The following is a 20355-nucleotide window of genomic DNA, read 5'->3' on the forward strand; positions in this document are numbered from 1 at the left end:
TTTAACAATATTTAAAGCCAGGGGAAAGTGGGCAAGCTGAAAGTATGCCTAAGGGGTTTATGTCTCTCTTAATCAGGCATAGCAGGGGTCAAATGAATTTCCTGCCATTGGAAGGGTGCCAACTTTTCTATTTTGAATTAAAATGTTCTCACCTCTCATTTTATTGTTACCTAGAAAAAAAACCCAATTTAGCTCAATGATACAACTTGTCATCAAGTATTTACCCTATGAGGAAAGTTTTCAAACTTATAAATGTAAAGCTTACAACAGTGGCTTAAGGATGTTCAAAGTATCAACAAAACCAGTCAGACACTGCTGGCAAAGGTAAGGAATGAAGCCACACTAGTTAATTTGCACAAGACCCTGGAGAGTACCTGAATGCAGGTACAGATGACAGAGAAAGAAAGTGGGATCTTCTTTAAATCTGAAAAAAAATCAAACTATTAAATGTATATAAAATTATGGAATCTTGTGATTATTTAAAGCAATGACATGTAATTAATACTATCCCAATATTACTTTGTCCTTGCTTTGTTACACAAGAGAGCAAACTTTTTTTTTTCGTCTCTCAAGGCAGGGTTTCTCTGTGTATAACCCTGGCTGTCCTGGAACTAGGTCTGTTGCTCATGCAGGCCTTCAACTCAGATCTGCCAGCCTCTACCTCCCAAGTACGCATGCCACCACTGCCTGGCTGAAATTAAACATTTTAAGGAGTGAGACAAAAAAACCAACCAACCAACAACAACAACAACAACAACAAAAACCAGACAAGTGAGTACATCCCCCAGGAGTATGTCTATAGAAGACTATGAAATTAAAGTGATTATGAAACTGAAAGAATATAAATTGTGAAAATTAGCATAATCTTATTAGTGTAACCTTTATGTTTTATTTTATTTAAAAATCACTTTATCTTTGAGAATTTCATAGAATATATTTTGACTATATTCACACACACAAACACACACACACCTCCTCCCATAACCACTCTCTCCTCCCTCACCTCTCTACCCACCTAACCTTGAGTCTTATTCTTCTTTCCCTTCCCATCCAGTCCAGTTAGTGTTACCCAACTACTCTTGGGAGTATGGCCGACCTACCTACCATTTCTCTGGTTTACAAAACAAATTGCTCCCCACCCATCAAGAGTGGCTGTCAGGGATGAGATGGGACTATGTAGGGCAGCAAGGAGTAGTTTGTGCCTACATTGCAAAATTGTTGGCTGATATTTTAGTTCTAGCACTATCTATCTTTCAAGAATCCTACCCTTCCTGCTTCCCTGTCTTCATTTGCTCAGAAGTAAAGGTATAAAGATGAAGTCCCAGAAGCAACAACAAAACATTTCAAACCAGAACCAAACTGTCTTAACTGTTTCTTTATGCCTGTGACAAACACCATGACTAGGGCATCTTATAGAAGAAAGTATTTATTGGGCCTTACAGTTTTAGAGCCATGACCATCATGGCAGCAGACAGGTAGGCATGATGACTGAGCAGTAGCTGAGAGTTCACATGTTGAGACACAGCCATGACAGAGGGAGAGAGGAAGGGTGGCAGGGAGACAGACAGACAGACAGACAGACAGACAGACAGAGATTAGGCATGACCCACATCTTTTGAAACCTCAAAGCCTAACCCCAGTGAGACACCTCCTCCAGCAAGGCCATACTCTCTAATCCTTCCCAAACATTTCCACCAAGTAGGGACCAAGTATTCAAATATATGAGCCTATGGAAGCCATTCTCATTCAAACCACACACACAAAAAAAATTCAGACAATGCTAAGATTGACATGTCTTGAATAAAAATTGGACTCTATCAACTTTTAACCTGTGGAAGAAATACCTACATCTTGAACTTCAATCCTGTAGATACAAGTATTGGTCATATTAGTTTTATCAGTAAGAAAGCCAACAACTGAGCAAGCAATCCTAGGGACACAGTTACATTTCAGAAAGTTTCAGGCTTGCCTGGACCAAGTGTGGAGTTGTTCTAGAACTATAAGACGTGAGGTCAGAACAGATTGGAGAGAGATTACCAAAAACTGTATCAGGCTGATAACAAAAGGAACTCTGGTAAAAGCTGTGTGTCAGGCACCATGCTTAGTCTTCCCTTGCTCTGTTTCTTCATTCCTCATAAGCAGGGCTGCTGAGCAGTAACTATGGAAACCATCATCACTTCTGTCTTAGGGTTTCATTGCTGTGAAGGGACACCACCACCAAGGTAACTCTTATAAAGAAAACATCATTGGGGCTGGCTTACAGTTTCAGAGGTCCAGTCAAATATGATCATGGTGGGAAGCATGGCAGCATGCGGGCAGACATGGTGCTGGAAGAGCCGAGAGTTCCTCATCTTGATCAGGAGGCAGCCAGGAGGAGGCAGGCTCTCTTCCACACTGGGCACAGCTTGAGCACTAGTAGACCTCAAAGCCCACCCACAGAGTGACACACTCTCCGACAAGGCCACACCTATTCCAACCAGGCCACACCTCCTAATAGTGCCACTTCCCAAGAGCTAATTATATTCAGACCACCACAGTCCCCTACTCAGAGTTGGGAAAGCTAGAGCAACCTGCCCAGTGTTAAACAGCTTGTAAGTTGCAAAGCTAAGTATTAGAATAAAGCCAGTATGGCTTGATAAACCAAGTTCCTAGTCAGTTAGGAGTTTGGGTTCCATCCTACTAGTTTGGGAAATTATTTTTGGTTTTTCTTGTTTTTGTTTTGTCAAAATTGAGTATGGATAGAAAGGACAAATGATTATGTAAATCATAGTCCTCTCCCTATCTTTTTTTTTTAGCCCAAAGGCAAACATTTTTACCTTTTAAATTATTATCATTATCCCCATCCCCAAGTCTTGATTTCTTGATCACAATTTCTTGATTTTACAATGCTGTACGTGGTCTGTGCTGCTTATGTTTTTTTTTTGTTGTGTTGTTTTTGTTAACTTGACAAGAGTTCAGGTCATCAGGGAAGAGGGAATATCAGCTGAGAAGATGCATCTATCAGACTTGCCTGAAGCAAATGTATAATGTATTTTTTTGATTAATGAATGATGTCACCTCTTGGACATGGTCCTGGGCTGCATAAGAAAGCCAACTGAGCAAGCCACGAAGAGCAAGCCAATAAGAAGCATTCCTCCATGGTTTCTGCTTTAGTTCCTGCCTTGATTTCCTGCCTTGGCTTCCCTAATAATGGACTATAACTTGCAAACTGAAGTAAACCCCTTCCTCTCCAAGTTGCTTTCAACCACTGTGTTATTGTAACAACAGAAAACAAACCAGAACATTATCAATTTCCATAACCAATTATGATTTAGGTTTCATTTCCTATTTTCACCACAAGCAGCATCTTTCACATAAATATTAACTCTGTTAAATAATACTTGTATTATCTTGGCAGTAAATATCCATTACTGCACCAGGCATACTAATCAATACTATTACTTTTCTCTTTCTTGAATAGCCTTTTACTTTTCTTGGATTTAATTATTTTCTTGCTTTTAAAAACATTGGCGTCAGTTTTCTATCCTCAGACCATACCCAAGAGATAACACATCTCTTACTATGTGTCTTAGTCAGAGTTCTATTATTTACAAAGAGACACCAGGGCCACAGTAACTCTTATAAAGAAAACCATTTAACTCGGGGCTTGCTAACAATTTCAAAAGCTTGGTCCGTTATCATCATGGGGTGGTGGGAGGGGCATGGCAGCAGGCATGGCAAGCCCTAGAACAGTAGACTTACATCCTGATTTGCAGGCACAGAGGGAGAGGGGAGGGGGTGGGGGAGACAGGACTTGGCCTGGACTTTTGAAACCTCAAAGCTTACCCCGTGACACACCACCTCCAAGCAAAGCCATACCTCCTAATCCTTTCAAATAGTGCCACTCCCCAATGACTAAGCATTCAAATCTATGAGTGCACGCACAGAGGCCATTCTTATTCAAACTACCACACTTATGGGTCTGATGAGATTCCTATCCCTAGAGCCCTCTTGTCCAGAATCTCCAAGCTCCTGAAGTTTGGACCAAGTGTTTCTGTCTAATGCAGGTACACCCCGGGAATCCCCTATAGCATCCTGCTGAGTATTCCGGGCCTTTTGTTCCCTGCACCTGTCAACCTCTGGGCTCCTGCCCTCCTCTTTTCTCATTACTCCTTTGGAGGAACCTCACTGTTTCCATTATTTACTGAGGAAAGAGGCATGGAAAAAGGTTTGGGGTGAACTTCATTTATGAAAAGGCCATTTTCTACCCGTAAACTTAGTAGGTTTGGTTAAGAATTGAATTGAATTCCAGGTGAAAATGTTTTTCTCAGAAGACATTGTTGTCCTCTACTGATGAGGAAGTCAATCAACTCTTGATTATTTATAGACACAGTCAGCCCTCCGCACCCAAGGTTTCACATCAGCAGAGCTAATCATTCTTAGATGGAAAATATTCAGAAAAGCTATGTGTGGTGGCACACGGCTTTAATCCCAGAACTGGGGAGGCAGAGGTAGGTGTATCTCTGTGATTTTGAGACCAGCCTGGTCTACATAGTGAGTTCTGGGCAGCTGGGGCTATGTAAAGGGACTCTGTCTCATTCTACTCATAACTACCCCAAAACAAAATAAAAATATGGAGAAAATTATCTGTGTCTCCATTCCTTGTTTTGGTTTGGTTTTTGTTTTTTTTTGTTTGTTTGTTTTGTTTTGTTTTGTTTTGTTTGTTTGGTTTTTTTGAGACAGGGTTTCTCTGTGTCCTGGCTGTCCTGGAACTCACTCTGTAGACCAGGTTGGCCTCGAACTCAGAAATCCACCTGTCTCTGCCTCCCAAGTGCTGGGATTAAAGGTATGCACCACTACTGCCCGGGTGTGTCTCCATTCCTTAAATAATACAGTGTAAACCTATTTACACCACACTGTATTGGGTAGTCTATGCATTGAAATGAGTTAAAGTGTGTGAGAGAGGATGTATATGTGATGTGCAACCACTGTCATTTCTGTAAGGAATTTAGGCATCCTTGCAGGTCCTGAGCCCACTTTTGGCAGGTACTGAGAAACAAGTATAATCTACCCTCCCTGCTCACTCAAAACTTTTCCATCATCAGTTTCTTAGATGATGAAATGACATGGTTCTGATACATATCTTCTGGGCTTGAAACTTTATAAATCCTTTGAATTTGGAAATGAATGATGTTTAAAGCCCCTATTCTTTCTGATAATTTTCTCTCCTCCTTGCCCTCCATTTTCTCTGTTCTCTTTCTGGAAATCACTCTCTCCCTTCTCCCCTTGTCTCCCCCCTTCCTCCCTCCCCATTTTCTCTCCCTTCCACCCTTCATTCTTCCCTAGGTTACAAGGGAGGGAAGGAGGGAAGAATTATCAAAAAACAATAGAGCCTTGAACTCACCTGAGCCAGCTATGATGCTGGGATTCCAGTGTGCTTCCTATACCTTGTCAGAGGGGATCTTATTCAGATAGTGGCCTTCCTAAACCAGCTCTTATGGCAGGAGGATATGTTTTCCATCTGCAGCTTCTGTCTTTTCTTAGGAGTCTTTCCCTCTTTGTTTAATTGGGGTGCCATTCCTGTTATCATATGTGTAATACCCAATGTGTAATTCCCAGGAGCCCCCTCTCACTCTTGGATCATTTTGCCCCAGTGGCTGTCTCCTAGTTTCCTGACTGTTTTTCTCTGCTCTCCATGAGGACATTCACCTTACTTTATTAGTCATCTGCTTCTGCCTGGATTGGTCTTTATTCATCCATGTATCTCTCCTCAAAAGCCTTTGTGCTTTAGTATGGGATAGCTGAAAGGCTGACCAGGAGGTCAGGGTGTGGGCTAGAACTTTGCTGATTGATGTCAGCTTTGGTGTTGGAAGGACTTTGCTGCCCATTTCATAGGGGAGTATGAAACCTAATTTTATGTGCTGTAGAGTTCATTTGTTTGCTTTTACACCACACCAGACATTGCAGTGAATGTATTTTATACATGCAGTTGTCATGTAAAATACGTAAAAGCAAAATACATGCACACATATATCCACAAGCAAACAAGTAAGTAGGCTTCCCAGAGAAAAGGAATTCTGCCTCTGTATAACAAGGAAGTACTGCCTCAGTTTCCAGCCTGTTGGCTTTCCCTACAGATTTCAGACATCCTCTTGCCCCACCCTCATCTCTAGCTTCCTCATCAACCATATAGGCTTAAGACTCTCTAGGTATCACAGTTATACAAGCCAATAACTCATGCATTCTCTCTGTCTGTCTCTGTCTCTCTCTCCAAATATATTTAAAGTATTTTTTCTTTAGCAATTTTTGAGTTGGCACACCAAGCAATGTGTTTCGTTATGGCATTTTCATACATTTGTTCTTTTTGGTTCTCCTCCCTGTGCTCCTCTCCCGTTCCTTGTGCCCAGAAGTGGATGCCCTCCCCACTTCACGTATTTCCCCATTGTCTACTTTGTTCTCCACCTAAAGAGCTCTGCCTCCCCTCTCATGCTGCCCTTTCTAATCTCATTATCTTCAGTGTGTGTGTGTGTGTGTGTGTGTGTGTGTGTGTGTGTGTGTGTGTGCCATGCCCATGTGCATATAATTTAAAACATAGGATCTGAGTATGTGACATTTGTTCTTCTGAGTCTGAGTCATTTTACTTAACATAGTGGTTTTCCAGTTCTATCCATTTTCCTTCAAATGTCATAATTTCCGTTTCCTTTTTAGAGAAATAAAATAATACTGTGCACTAGGACCACAGTTTATCTATTCACCAGTTGGGGGGAATATCAAGGCTGGTTTCATTTCTTATCTGTTGTGAATAGTGCAATAACACACACGAATGTGCAAGCATCTTTGTGCTGGGACTTAGAGTAACTTTTCCATCCATCAAAATGATCATGTGATTTCTGTCCTAAAATCTGTTTATTTGTTGTATTACAGTTGTATGATAGTTGAGTTATGTATGTATCAAACCAGCCTTGTGTTGTTTGATAAGACTGTCTTGATTATCAGGTATGGCCTTCTAAATGTATCTTGTAAGTACCTTGTTGAATATTTTTGTGCCTGTGCTCATCAGGGAAGTTGGTGTATGGTTTTCCTTCTTGTTGTTGCCTATGTTTTAATCTGGCTTTTACTACAATTATCTTTTAACATTGATCTTTCCTAGATGGCTCCCAACTTAGGATGCTTCAATTTGGGACCTTATTTTTCTTATTTTACAATATTTATATTCACTAGAAATCATACTTTGGATTCTAAGTTGCTTTTTCCAGAATATTGGTATGGAATGGACTAGTATCTCAAGCTGCTAGGCAGTGACAACAAGACACAGGTCTCAGAGAGTTGTGTGCTTACAAGGAAAGGTAACTGATGCTTTACAGTATACTGTACTCAACTCTAACATTCAGTAGGTGACATATATTACACCCATTTCACAATCTGAACTTATGAGTCTGTTACATTACAACCACGTAAGTTAAGGAATATCTTTACAGTCTTGAGTTATTTTTGTTTTATTTTGAACCCAGGAGATTTTACATGCTAGAAAAGTGCTCTGACGGAGTCACATCTCCAGACTCTAATTGTTTTTTTTTGTTTGTTTTTTTTTTTTGTTTTTTTGGTTTTTTTTTTTTTTTTTGGTTTTTTTTCCTTGTTATTGTTGTTTTTGAGACAAGCTCTTACCGTCTAGGCTGTGTTCACACTCATGATGCCAAGTGCTGTGATTCCAGGCAGACATCACCACACCCTTGCTTAATAATTCTGTTTCTAGCCAGCAACGGAACCAATGCTCAGACAGTTGGATGTGCTGGCCCTTTTCCAATGTGAAGGTCTAATCCCTGATTCAAGAGTCCTAAAACTGGGGAATCCCACAAAGCGGTCTCTAAGAGAATATTCTTTGCATACAAGCCAAAGATGAACTCGAAGCTGTTTTAGCAGTAACTGACTTAAAATGTTCTGTATTTGGAACTCGAAGAAACAGGAATTCTACATTTTCTCCAGTGGTATCCCATACCACCAAGGACAAGGTACTTTCCTGTGTCTGGCTCAGCAGCTCAGCATCCTGTGCAGTCAACAGCATCTCTTCTCATGGGTTCCAGCGCTGCAGCAGGTACCACCTATAAATACAAAGATGGCAAATAAGGGAGAGAAATGTGTTCTTCTGTGCATTTTTCTGTTTTTAATTAACAATAAAAAGTTATCCCAGAAGTGCCCCCAAAAGACATACTTTTTGGTAAGGACTAGGTCGCGGTGTCAATGCCCAAGCTTGTCACAGAAAAAGTAGACCACAGTGATCATCTTTGCTGTTGCCTGTCTTCTCTGAGAACATGGGCCCGGAATATCACCACAGGGACCGGGGTTGAGATTGGGACTAGTTCTTCAGTAGACAGGGAGTAATCTTGCCTGAGCAGGATGTGGTTTTATATACCTACAATTCCAGAATTCAGGGGCCAAGGCAAGAGGATCAAAAGTTCAGAGCCAGTCTCAGCAACAGAGAAAGTTCAAGGCTGGCTTAGGTTACATGAAACCTTTTTTAAAAAAAAAAATCCCTAATCATTGTCATTGCTGTTGTCATCGTCATCATCGTCATCGTCATCATCATCATCGTTGTCTTGCTGGAAAGAATAAAACTTAATATTCTTTTCTTCCCATGCTGAATTCAGACCTCATGTTGATGAAACATTAAAGGAGTTCCCAGTAGGAGAAAACAGTTCTTAACTTTACTAAGGCCTATACATGCCACAAGCCAGGGGGAGAGAGGTAGGACATGCTACCTTGCATTCATCTCCTATGAGGAAGTGATGCTCGGGCTCAGTTTTTTTGTTTTTGTTTTTTTTCGTTTTTGTTGTTGTTGTTTGTTTGTTTGCTTTTTGAGACAGGGTTTCTCTGTGTAGCCCTGGCTGTCCTGGAACTCACTCTATAGACCAGGCTGTCCTCAAACTCAGAAATCTGCCTGCCTCTGCCTCCCAAGTGCTGGGATTAAAGGCATGAGCCACCATTGCCCAGCGTGATGCTTGGTTTTAACCACCCATCTTCCAAACTATACTGAAATACTTGAGACTGGCTCACAGTTCTGGAGGTTCATGGTCAAGATATTACATTTAGTGATGGTCTTGCTGGCAGTCAGAGACTACAGGAGCATCACATAGCAAAAGACAGAGAGTGAGATTGAGGGGGGGGTGTGGGTGCGCATGGGTGCGTGCATGCATGCATGCATCCGTGTGTGTGTGTGTGTGTGTGTGTGTGTGTGTGTGTTCTGGGCTCTTTCCCTCTTACAGCCTGACCAGGGTGCAATCATGGGAGCTCCCTTTTCATAGATCTTACTTCTAAACACTATTGTCATATTACATTTACATCCTTGTATTACCTCACAATGGAGGTCACATTTATTTTCTTTTTTTTTTTTTTTCTTAGAAAAAAAAATACGGCAGAGGCAGGCAGATTTCTGAGTTTCAGGCCAGCCTGGTCTACAGAGTGAGTTCCAGGACAGCCAGGGCTACACAGAGAAACCCTGTCTCGAAAAAAACAAAAAAAAAAAACCAAACAAACAAAAAAAAAAAACCCCAAAACATGTGATGGCTGATCTTGGTTGTCAACTTGATTACATCTGGAATTAATTAAAACCCAAGCAGTTAGGAATATCTGTCAGAGATATTTCATTTTTTTTCTTAAATAAGTCACTTGAAGTGGAAAGATCCACTTTTAATCTGCATCTTTTGAAATAGGAAGATACACTTTTGGTTCAGATATTTTGAGGTAGGAACATCCACCTTTAATCAGGGACACACCTTTTTCTGGAAGCCTATTTAGGAACATAGAAGAAGGAAGATTGCTGCCTTGGCCTGCTTGTTCTTGCTCTCACTAGCAAGTTCATCTCTTCACTGCACTAAAGGCTACTTCTTTAGGATTCTGGTGTACACTAGCTGAGATGTCCAGCCTCATGGAAAGAACCAACTACTGGATTCTTGGATTTTCTATTGGTAGACAGCCATTGTTGGGCTAGCTGGACCACAGCCTGTAAAACATTCTAATCAATCCCCTTTCTCTCTGTTTCTGTTTCCCTTTCTCGATAGATAGATAGATAGATAGATAGATAGATAGATATGGTTTTTAAGTTCTAAACATCTAAAGAATTCTGATTAATATGACATATTTTTTTAAATACAGCCTGCTGGTTCCATTTAATATTGGTCATATGTACATGTGTTCAGGGCTGACAGCTTGGGATTACGTAACCTTTAGGGAGGTTTGTCCATAGGAAAACTTATTCTTTCTCTCAGCACCCACTGATTGCCTGTAACTCTTTATGAGATTTCCCCTATCCATACTGGCATGTCAGTTGGTGTCATTATTTTTCAGAATATTTTAGGGCACCATATTGTTGATATCACATGGATGCAACTTCTCCATCACATTATCAAAGGAACAACCTCATGGTAGATGTCTGGTCCTCTAGCTCTTACAATCCTTCCACCCTCTCTTGTAAGTTGTTCCCTGAGCCTTAGGTGTAGGGGTTACGTTGTAAACGGGCACCTCATGGTCAGCGGTTCTCTGAGGTTTTGACCAGTTGTGACTCTCTGTAATGTCCTTTTGCTACAGAAAGCAACTTCTTTGATAAGGGATACGGAATCACCTTTCAGCACAAGAACTCTTGGGTAGCGTTCTGTGCATATCCCTGCTGTAATAATAGGCAAAACAGAAAATTAGGGCCGACTTGGGAGCAAAGGTACAGTTCCACCACCACCACCTTCATCATCGCCGTGGTGCTTGTCACCATCATTGTCACTTCAGGCATGCTTATGCTCACACTGTTTCATGATGATGGAATCAGTCAGAGTGACATGACCTTAACTCATCACAAATGCTGACTATCCCCTCTCCTACCCAAATAACAGCACACCCATGGCTCATAACATCAGAGCTACAAGCTACTGCTTTAAGAACTTATATTCCAAGAGAATTAATTCCATAAAGAAAATGCTGACAGCATGCAAAGGGATTTTTTTTTAAGTAAATAGACCAGTTTAGCAATTTTAATTTCTTACTTGTCATAAGCAACTGTTGGGGGTACTTGAAATGGGTGAACCTAGGGTACTTGTTGAAATAAGAAAACCATCACCACCCCTTAAATAATTGTTAACTCCTCAAATACAATTCTGTGACTGGATTGACTGACAGTATTTGATGTAAGTAGCTAAATCATTACAAAAAGAGTTAATGATGCCTGGGATATAGATTAGTGGTGGAGGGCCAGCATAACACACAAAAGGGTTTGGATTCAGTCTCCAGCATTTTAATAATAATAACAATGGCAATAATAAAGTATGAATTCAGGGATGCTCATTTTTAAAGATCATTTGTTTGCATGACTATGAAATAATAGGTCTGGATCAATGCCTTTTTCACTGCTTGCAATTAATACATCCTTAACGAGATTATAAATAGCAAAATTAAATCAAATTTCTTATTTGAAAGTCAGTCTATTTTGGTACAACAACTTTACTAGATGTAATTAAATATTACAATATTTTTTTCTAATGTGCCCTCCCCCAGCTACTTACTGCACCATAAATAGAATGAGGAAATGTGATTTCCTGGCAAATAGAATTAAAACAGGAAAATCTATGAAGTATGGAGCATTTGTTCTGTTAGTTTTTCTCTAATGAGCAAAATAAAGATTTATGTCTTAAAGATTTTTCTACTAAATTTAAAATACCTTCAAACCAGATAACACTTCTATATAGAGCTATCTGTTTGAGTCTCTTGCTGTCCAAAGATATTTTAAATAGGCAAAACTTTGAGAATATGAACAGTAATAGAGACTTTACCTAGCATTTACAAGGCTCTGGGTTCAACCCCCAGGGATTGAAGATAAGTAGATAAAATACACCTTGTTTTCATGGGCATCTTTATTAGACTCTCGCTTCCCCTCCCTCTCCCCCTCCTCTTTCCTGACTTTCTTTCTTTTCAACACGGGGTCTCTAAACATAGCCTAGACCGATCTTGAATTAATCATGCAGTCCAGACAAGCCTCAAACTCACAGTGATCCTCCTGCCTCAGCCTCCCAAGTATAGGGGTTTTAGAGATGAGCCACCATCTCCAGGCTGGGTGACTGTAGTTCTTTCTTCAGCTCTAGAATCTTCCTGCCACATCCCATCTCTGTAGACAGAGACCTTCATCAATCAAATGCTTTTTACTCAATTTTTAATTTCGTACATATATTGTATTTATTTTTTTCTTTTTAAAAAATACATTTATCATTTTTTTGAGATTATAACATAATTACATTATCTTCCTCTTCCCTTTCCTCCCTCCAAACACTCCCATATGCCCCTCAAATCCCTGGTGTGTTTTTTATGAATTTTTGTTACATGTATATGTATGTAGGGAGAACAGGGTTTTCTTTGACTTACAGAGTCACAGCCCATTGAGAGAAGCCAAGGCAGGAACTCAAACTGGGCAGGAACCTAGAGGCAGAAGCTGACACAGATGCCATGGAGGGGTGCTGCTTACTGGCTTGCTCTCCTTGCTTGCTCAGCAGGTTTTCTTATACCACCTGTGACCACCAGCCCAGGGAGGGCCCCACCCACAATGAGCTCTCCCACACCAATTACTAATTAAGAAAAGGCCCTACAGGCCTTCTACAGCCTGAGCTTATGGAAACATTTTCTCAGCTGAGGCTCCTTCCTCTCAGATGACTCAAGCTAGTGTCCAGTTGACATAAAACTAGCCAGTACATCTGTAGTTCTTTGTGTAGGGCCGAGGCCATTTGGGCTTTCTCCCGTCCACATTAACATGTCTATTGCTGTGTTCCTTTTTCAATTCATGTGTCAGCAGTCATGTTGGTGAGACTACGTGTGTAGCTTCTGATGGATGTTACTAGGAGACACAACCTCATGGCAAACTCCCTGATACTGACTCCCACAGGCTTTCCAACCCTCTCCCACAGTGTTCCCTAAGCTTTAGGTCCAGGAGTGTTTTGTAGATAGGTAAATGGGACCGTGATTCTCAACTTCATTTTGGTCAGTTGTGGTTTTTATGTAATGGTGTCCATCTGTTGTAAAGGGGAATCTTCCTTGATGAGGGTTGAGGACAATAGTTATCTGCAGTTACAAGGACAAATACTTAGAATGTGGTTAGGGATCATCTTGGTTTAATAATGTAGTAGTTTTAAGTTCTTCTCCAAAATCCCTGACTTCACTAGCCCCGAGATCCTTCTGTCTGCCTTCCTAGCACTGGGTCTACAGGCTCCTGGCTTTTGTATGGGTGCTGAAGGTGGAGCTCAGGTCCTCATGCACAAGCAGGCACTTAACCAACCACACCATCGCCCCAGCCCTTTGCTTGATATATTTTTTGTGCTATAGGTCAGAGACAATGGCAGGAAAAGACAAAACCCTTCGTTTGTACTTACGGCCAAAGAGTGAAGACAAGAAATACATCTTTAAATAGCACGGTGCTTCTCATGGCTACACTAGCTGCTGTCATTTCCATGGCACAGTCAATGCCTGGAAGAGAGCTGTTGTCTCTAAGGATGGTGGTGCCACTGTGTGGTAATATCTTAGTCAGGGTTTCTATTGCTGCAGTGAAACACCATGACCAAAAAGCAGGTCGGGGAGGAAAGGGTTTATTTGGCTTACACTTCTGCATCACTGTTCATCATGGAAAGGACTCGGGGCAGGAACTCAAACTGGACAGGATCCTGGAGGCAGGAGCTGACGCAGAGACCACAGAGGGGTGCTGCTTACAGGCTTGCTCCCATGGCTTTCTCATAGAAGCCAGCACCACTAGCCTAGGGATGGAACCACCCAGAGTGGGCTGAGCACTTCATTCATTGCTAGTTAAGAAAATGCCTTACAGCTACATCTTATGGAGGCATTTTCTCAATCAAGGTTCCTCAACAGCTTGTTGACATAAATCTAGCCAGGTCAGGTTATACCTCTAAATCTGTGAGAGATTTACCTAACCTATGACAAGAGTGAGAAAAAAACCAGTTACACAGCAGCTCCCAGGTAGCACTGCATGCTGGATCCTGAGATGAAAGTAAGTACATCTTAGCAGCCCAATAAAACATTAAAACTAAAAATTTCAAAGAATAAACAGCTTAAAACACTTTATTTAAACTCCTTTTACTGATTTAAGCTTCACTCTCCAAAAATTATAGCTGTCATAAACCTCTTTACAGGAGCTTTACATCTTTATGGAGGTGAACCACGGCCACTGCAATGAGTAATCATTTAAACTATCCAGAACTCCTGGCTTTCCATTTTCCTTCTGTAGAATCCTTTTCTCCCATTCCCTCTTCCCCTGTAGAGTTGCAAACCCTTTCCCCTAGCTATGTGGAGAGATGTGGGGAGCCATTTCATCCAAAGGCCCCCATGCACGCATATAAGCCTCATCTTTCGTTAATCTGTCCATGGTCAATTAAATCCATTGCTCCCTCCCTACACACACAGACAGAGACACAAACACAGAAAATGAGAAGCTTTTCCTCTCAGCTGTGTCATCATAACCCTGCCAGTCTTATCATTCTCCCATTATTCAGGTAAAGAAACTGAGCCTTGCAGGTGTTCAGAACATTTCCCACCATCACACAGTACTTACATTGCAAAGACGGACTTTGAGGTTTGGATTCTGATTACCTGAAAAAAAAAAAAAAAAAAAAAAAAAAGGATCAATACAGCCTATTGTCCTGCCATGCTGAGACAGGATGCCAGTGTCCTGGAATAGCCAGGCAGCTAATGCTACTTCTCTTTTCCCTTCTGGTTGCTTAGAAATATCCGCTTAGCTCAAGATAACTCAGGAAAAGGTTTCAGAGGAAGTCCATATAAAGTTAAGAGCCAGCAGGGTGTTGTGCACATACAGACTATAGTACCTGTGGTCAGACTTCAGAGTGAGAAGGAAAAGGAAAGAGAAGACATTTGTGCACATAAGTATAATCATGCAACTGCTTTGAGGTCCAGAGAGCCCCTGAAAGACTGTTTGTGGACCAAAGATACTCAGCTTTTTTCTGATCTTAACACCCAGCACAGCACAGATCCCTCCTCAGTCTCTGCCTTTAGAAACTCTCTGGAATGGATCTAAATAAAAGCATGCTATTTTCAGAACTATTATTTATTTTATTAATGTTGTTTTAATAACTATAATGTTATTTTTAAACCATCGATCTTTTCATATTTATTTAACATTCACAATGTTTGATAGTAATAAAGATTCTAATAACAATTTCCAGCCTTCTGGCATTGTGACACAATGGTGTCAACTACAAAAAAGTGTTAGGTCACATTCATAACTTCTGGGCCACACCTGCCAATAGCTTTATTAGTAGTAATATTCATAGTCTAGATTACAGAAAGTCAGTTATTTGGTCTACTATGAAAGTATCTCTGTACTGTCGTCTGTCTGAGTTCACAAAAGATGGCAGCCACCATGTCATCTCCCAGACACTGGGTCTGACTTGCCTTTTCTCTTGGTTTTTGCTTCTTTCCTTCTTGACATAAAAACACAAGCCTGGAGAGATAACAGGGACTAGTACATACTTGGTAAATCTTGAATACAGAAAAAAAAAAAAAAACTACAGTCAAATAAAGTTACCAGGATACTGATGGATGCCTACAAAACAAAGATGCAACTGCGGCACTGAAGGAAGAACCTGGGCGTGTCTGACAGCGAGACATAGATTTCAGGGCCCCAGGGGTTGCTCCTCGGACATAGTTAATCATAGGCCTGAGCAGTTAACTTGATGCCTATGACCTTCCCTTCGGCTGTCTTTTCCTTCTGCAGTTAGTTCCCTCAGTTCCTATAGTCCAGAGACAAGACAATGGAATCATTTTCTTGGGGTGGGGGATGGGAGCATGCCTAAAAAGCAGGTTAATACATTATGTGTTGTGCAAGTAGAATTCTCTAATAAAATTATGAGTAGATAGCATAACTGTAAAGTTTATCACTTAGAGTTTTTAACGTACCCACATACCTCTATTCAATTGATTCTAGTGCCCGTTCATCACCTGATAGAGAATGTGGAATAAATCACACCTGGATGAAGGGAAGTATTTGTTCCTATATCCAGGATACAGGAAGAGGGGGGAGATGGTAAGTGAGCTGTTAAACTTTCACAAGCAAGTTCACTGAGAAAAAGATCTGATGTTCCTGAGAACATAGAATTGTTACATGTCCACTGACAGGTCCTAAAATTAAATGTGCAATACTCAAACCCCGATGGTTGTCTAAAAACACTTCGGTGTCATCGCGAACTGAACCGACTCTGTTAGGAAGTCTGGGAGCCATCAAGTGGTCATTGTGCCTGCAGGAGAGGCCTACACCTACGGCCTTCTAGAGTTTCTCTTCCAGGAGACAGCAAACAATCCCTCCCTTAGCCTGCCTCTCAAGTTAAAAGGAGATGGGAAGTGTGGGGCCAGTCAGGGAGCACGCTGGCAGAGTCAGGGGCTGAACTTGAAACCCATCCAACCGATATGGGTTAATGTAGACTGTGCTTAAAAGACAAACTAGAACCTGGAGATGCTCAGGTTTCAGAAGCACTGAAGCGCCTTGCCTCTGGCAGTCTACTGGTCTGAGGGCACTTGAAGTTTCTTTCCTTCTGGCTGTACCTTTTCTTGGCCAGGAAAATGACCGACATCTGAGTGAGTAACTATCTATTAAAAAGGGGCCCATGATCTTTGTGATTTTTCTAGGTCTTTTTTTTTTTTTCTTTCAGGAAAGGCCTTTCTATTCCTCATCAAGGGATGAGTGTCCCCTCTCCAGAGATTTGTAGCACACGAATCTCACCCTACATGGTTTACTGTATCATACAGCACTTGCTGTATAGGTTCATGGGGACCTTTTTTCTTTTGCAGATGGGGCAGGGATCATACTGTTGGCTGCACAATGGGAAGAGGACCGAGGAGAACAGCAATAGGAAGCTTTCTATTCTATTCTATTCTATTCTATTCTAATAGGAAGTATAAATAAAAAGAAGGCAGGAGTCTTATGTAGGAAGAAGAGACAATCAACTAAGTCAACATGCACATCAGACATATAATTCCCAAGAGCTGGCTATTTATTGTACATGTATGAAGCAATTTGGGGGTAGGGTGCATGTAACTTGAAATAGTTAGGTGGTGAGACCACATTCCAAAGGAGGGTTTGTAGAGAATATGGAACCTGGGGCATAAGACACAGAGAACTCGTTACATGCTGAGGTTCTATAGGACTTAGTTGGAGACAAGATTAGTAACCTCAAATATAATGGATGTGGGACCCCTAAAATAATCAATGGGGTCTGGAAGGGAAGTAGAGAATCCAAATAACCATACCATGAAAAAAAGCAGAAATCTTAACAAATCATCAGCATTAACACCCATGATACCTTGGGTTCAGTTCCCATCATTGGCCAAATGAAAAAGACATTAGGAACCAAGAATAGGATGAACTAACACCCACCAGGTCTAGAAACACGTGGTGACTGACAAGAGTTCTCTCCATGGTGTGAGGAAGTTAGAGCCGGGGGAAACGGCTTCAGGAATGAATGAATGGTGGGTGAAAAGGAGAGGAAGGGAGGCGTCTCCTTGTCTTCTGGGAGTCTGAAGGAGAAAGGGAGCTGGAGAAGGACAGGCCAAGTGTCAAGTAGGAGCCAAGAAGAGAGCCAATGCCCTTGTTTATGGAAGGGAAATCACTCCAAGATGGGAAGAGAGTGAGGCTCTGACAGCAGGAGGTCCTCGAGAATCAGGAATGGGCTGTGATCCTCGAAGGACCCGTAAGAAGGATAGTGAAGCTATGAGACCCGCTATCTCAGGAAGAGGACTGGCAGAGATCAAAAGACGTGCATGGGAAAGCACATCCATGTTGGCTTCTCTTTCTCAAAAAGAAAAAAAAAAATCACAGAAGTTTCATGTTTTCAAGAAGACAGGGATGGGAAGACAACTTGAAGAGAGTGAGGTAGGAGTGTCTCCTGTTGTTTCTCCTCCATAGCAGTGTTTCTAGAGTTCTTAGGTCTTGGACTGAGAACTTTTCACACAGTAACTGTCTGTCCTTCGTGACCATCACCCCTGTATGAGTGAGTCATGAGTATTTCACACATGGGGAGAGCTGGGTCTCAAAGACGTCAATCACTGGCCTAAATAAGAAGTACCAAGTCTAGTGGGGTGCTTGATCAATATCAAACAAATGGGCTACATAGACTACACTCTCCAATCTGTTCACCTGTGTGTGATGCTTTTTTTTTTTTTTTTTCAACAGAATTTCTGCCAGTGAGTCTGTTCTCATGTAGTCTTGGATCAGCCATGAACTCTAAAAACATGTCACAATAATGGGAAACACAAGACGTGGCTGGACAAGGAAGTGTCAGGGCTACTTTATTTACTCCAAACAGAAAAGCTGCTTGCATGGTTATGACTGATTGGGAAGTGAGATTTAATTGGACAAAGCGCGTCCAGCCCGTGTTTAGACTTTCCAGCACAGACCTCCCTGCACGAAGAAGCATTGCAACAGATGCATGCTCAGTTTCAGTTTTACTCTGAATAATATCTGGATGAAAATTCCTGCCAAAACATTTCACTGAAGGATTTACAATAGGCTTTTCAAGGCCCTAACTGAAGGGGGGCAGCTGATGTCAGTGTTCGTACGCTGGCACTCGCTACTTCATCTGGCTGAATAAAAACTAACCAATTATGTCTTCATAGTTGTAAGTCAAAACCTAATATGTGTTCCCAGCATTATGTCCCCCGAAGAGAAACGGTACAAATAATAAAATGTCATGTAATGCACAAATAGGGCATTAGACTCCAAGTTCCTGTGGGTAGGTATTCAGCTTTCCCCAATATTTATTCGAGAGAAATAGCCCAATGTTTGGCACACAATGTGAGCTAAACATTTCATGTCAAACCGAGTTGAACTGCACCAGCATTGCAGGTGGCTTTATTTATTTATTTATTTATTTATTTCCTGGAGCAGAGCACAGAACTGTCACTGGAGGATGCTGTGAGCATGAACATTCTTAATTCATTATTGAGGTTCTGAATGAATTATTAACCCGAGAAAAGCATCCAGAGCCAGAGTTGTCCGGTGTTGCAGTGAGGAAAAGGGTAGTAACCCAGCTAGGTGGTCTCCCTACATCTTCTTCTCCTTCCCCCTCCTCAGGGCTCTCCCAAGCTGGGACACTAATTCTCATTCTATCCCTGACTTCCTGTTTGACCTCAGGAGAGTCACTTAATCTCAGTTAGTGCTTAAGTTTCCCCCTCAGTGAGAGCCAAAGGGGCCTGGCTGTGCAGCCAGCACACTGCCAGGCCTGAAAACTGGATGTGTTAACTCAGAGCCATCCATCATTTCTGTAAGGTCAACGGAAATGAATCACAGACACAAGCCCCCGTGGGTTTCTCCAGCTCCTACCAAATTAGCCCTTTGGGGTGGCTAAGTATGTGGAACGCAATGAAGGGGCAAAGACAGGGAGCTCATGACGGTTACCCTAAACGCAGAGGGGGAGGATCTCTGGCAACAAAGGGCACTGGGCAGGGCAGGGAGAGAGACAAGGCTGGCTAGAATGGCTGTGAATCATTTGCCCTCCTGGGAGAACACACCAGCCTCTGGTTTTTTTTTCTAGATAAACACAAAAGACAGCATGTGAGCTCTCCTCCAGTTCTTGGCACTTAACTAAGGGAACTTACATGCAAGGTTGTAGAATAAATTCAAAATTATATATATATATATATATATATATATATATATATATATATATTATATATATATTTTATATATCATAAGGCCTACAAGGGTGATGTGAAAGAGAACTTCACAGCATGTCTGGTGACTACTGAAGGCTGCTGGGCCAAAAGAACAGAGGATGGGAGGGACATCCCCTTATCCAGGCTCCCAGTACCCTAAGTCTGTTTTTTCCCAGGGAGGAGAAAGATCTACAGAGATGAAGGCCCACATCCCTATGAGAACAATCTAGAAAGGTCCTGGGTAGACAGCACACCTTCAGTATGACTAGAGAGGACCCTGATAGAGTATGTTCCATTGTCATGGCTGTGGTCATAGCCCTGAGAGGGGCACAGGACAGTTTGAAACCTTGCGGAACCTGTACTGTCTAACCCTTGTTTAGAATAGGGGCCCCTGCTAATCGCAGGGCAGACTTGGAATTTGTCCTGGGCATCATCTTCCTGGGCAAGCTTGTATGCAGGGTTCTCCAGGCACCAGAAGAATGCTTTTGAGTCTGCATCACCTTGCAGCTCAGCTCACAGCACCATCTGGGAAACAGCGGTCATTGATGGGCACTTCAGTCACACATAAAAGCCTCTAACGTTTTGTGAGCAACACTGTAAATCTTATCTGTGGCGTCCAAAGTGACTGATGAGACAGGTCCTCTGTGCGGCAGAGTATCTCAAGAATCTCACATGTAACTG

The 20355-nt window shown here is 41.7% G+C and overlaps 1 long non-coding RNA gene across 5 annotated transcripts in view; it reads left to right on the plus strand.

The window, feature by feature from the left end:
- The window catches only part of LOC143441675 (uncharacterized), a 44282-nt gene extending 24657 nt beyond the window's left edge, over positions 1-19625 (plus strand). For 2 of the 5 annotated variants that reach the window (XR_013109269.1, XR_013109273.1), the window contains exon 5: positions 574-8169. This is a non-coding gene — a long non-coding RNA (uncharacterized LOC143441675). Of the gene's footprint in view, positions 1-573; positions 8170-15952; positions 16052-16812; positions 17894-18193 lie in introns of those variants that run through there. The other 3 variants (XR_013109270.1, XR_013109272.1, XR_013109271.1) reach the window with 3 other exon arrangements.
- The last annotated feature ends 730 nt before the right edge of the window (positions 19626-20355 follow it).

Source organism: Arvicanthis niloticus, chromosome 3 (genome assembly GCF_011762505.2).
Source record: "Arvicanthis niloticus isolate mArvNil1 chromosome 3, mArvNil1.pat.X, whole genome shotgun sequence".
Taxonomy (NCBI): domain Eukaryota; kingdom Metazoa; phylum Chordata; class Mammalia; order Rodentia; family Muridae; genus Arvicanthis; species Arvicanthis niloticus.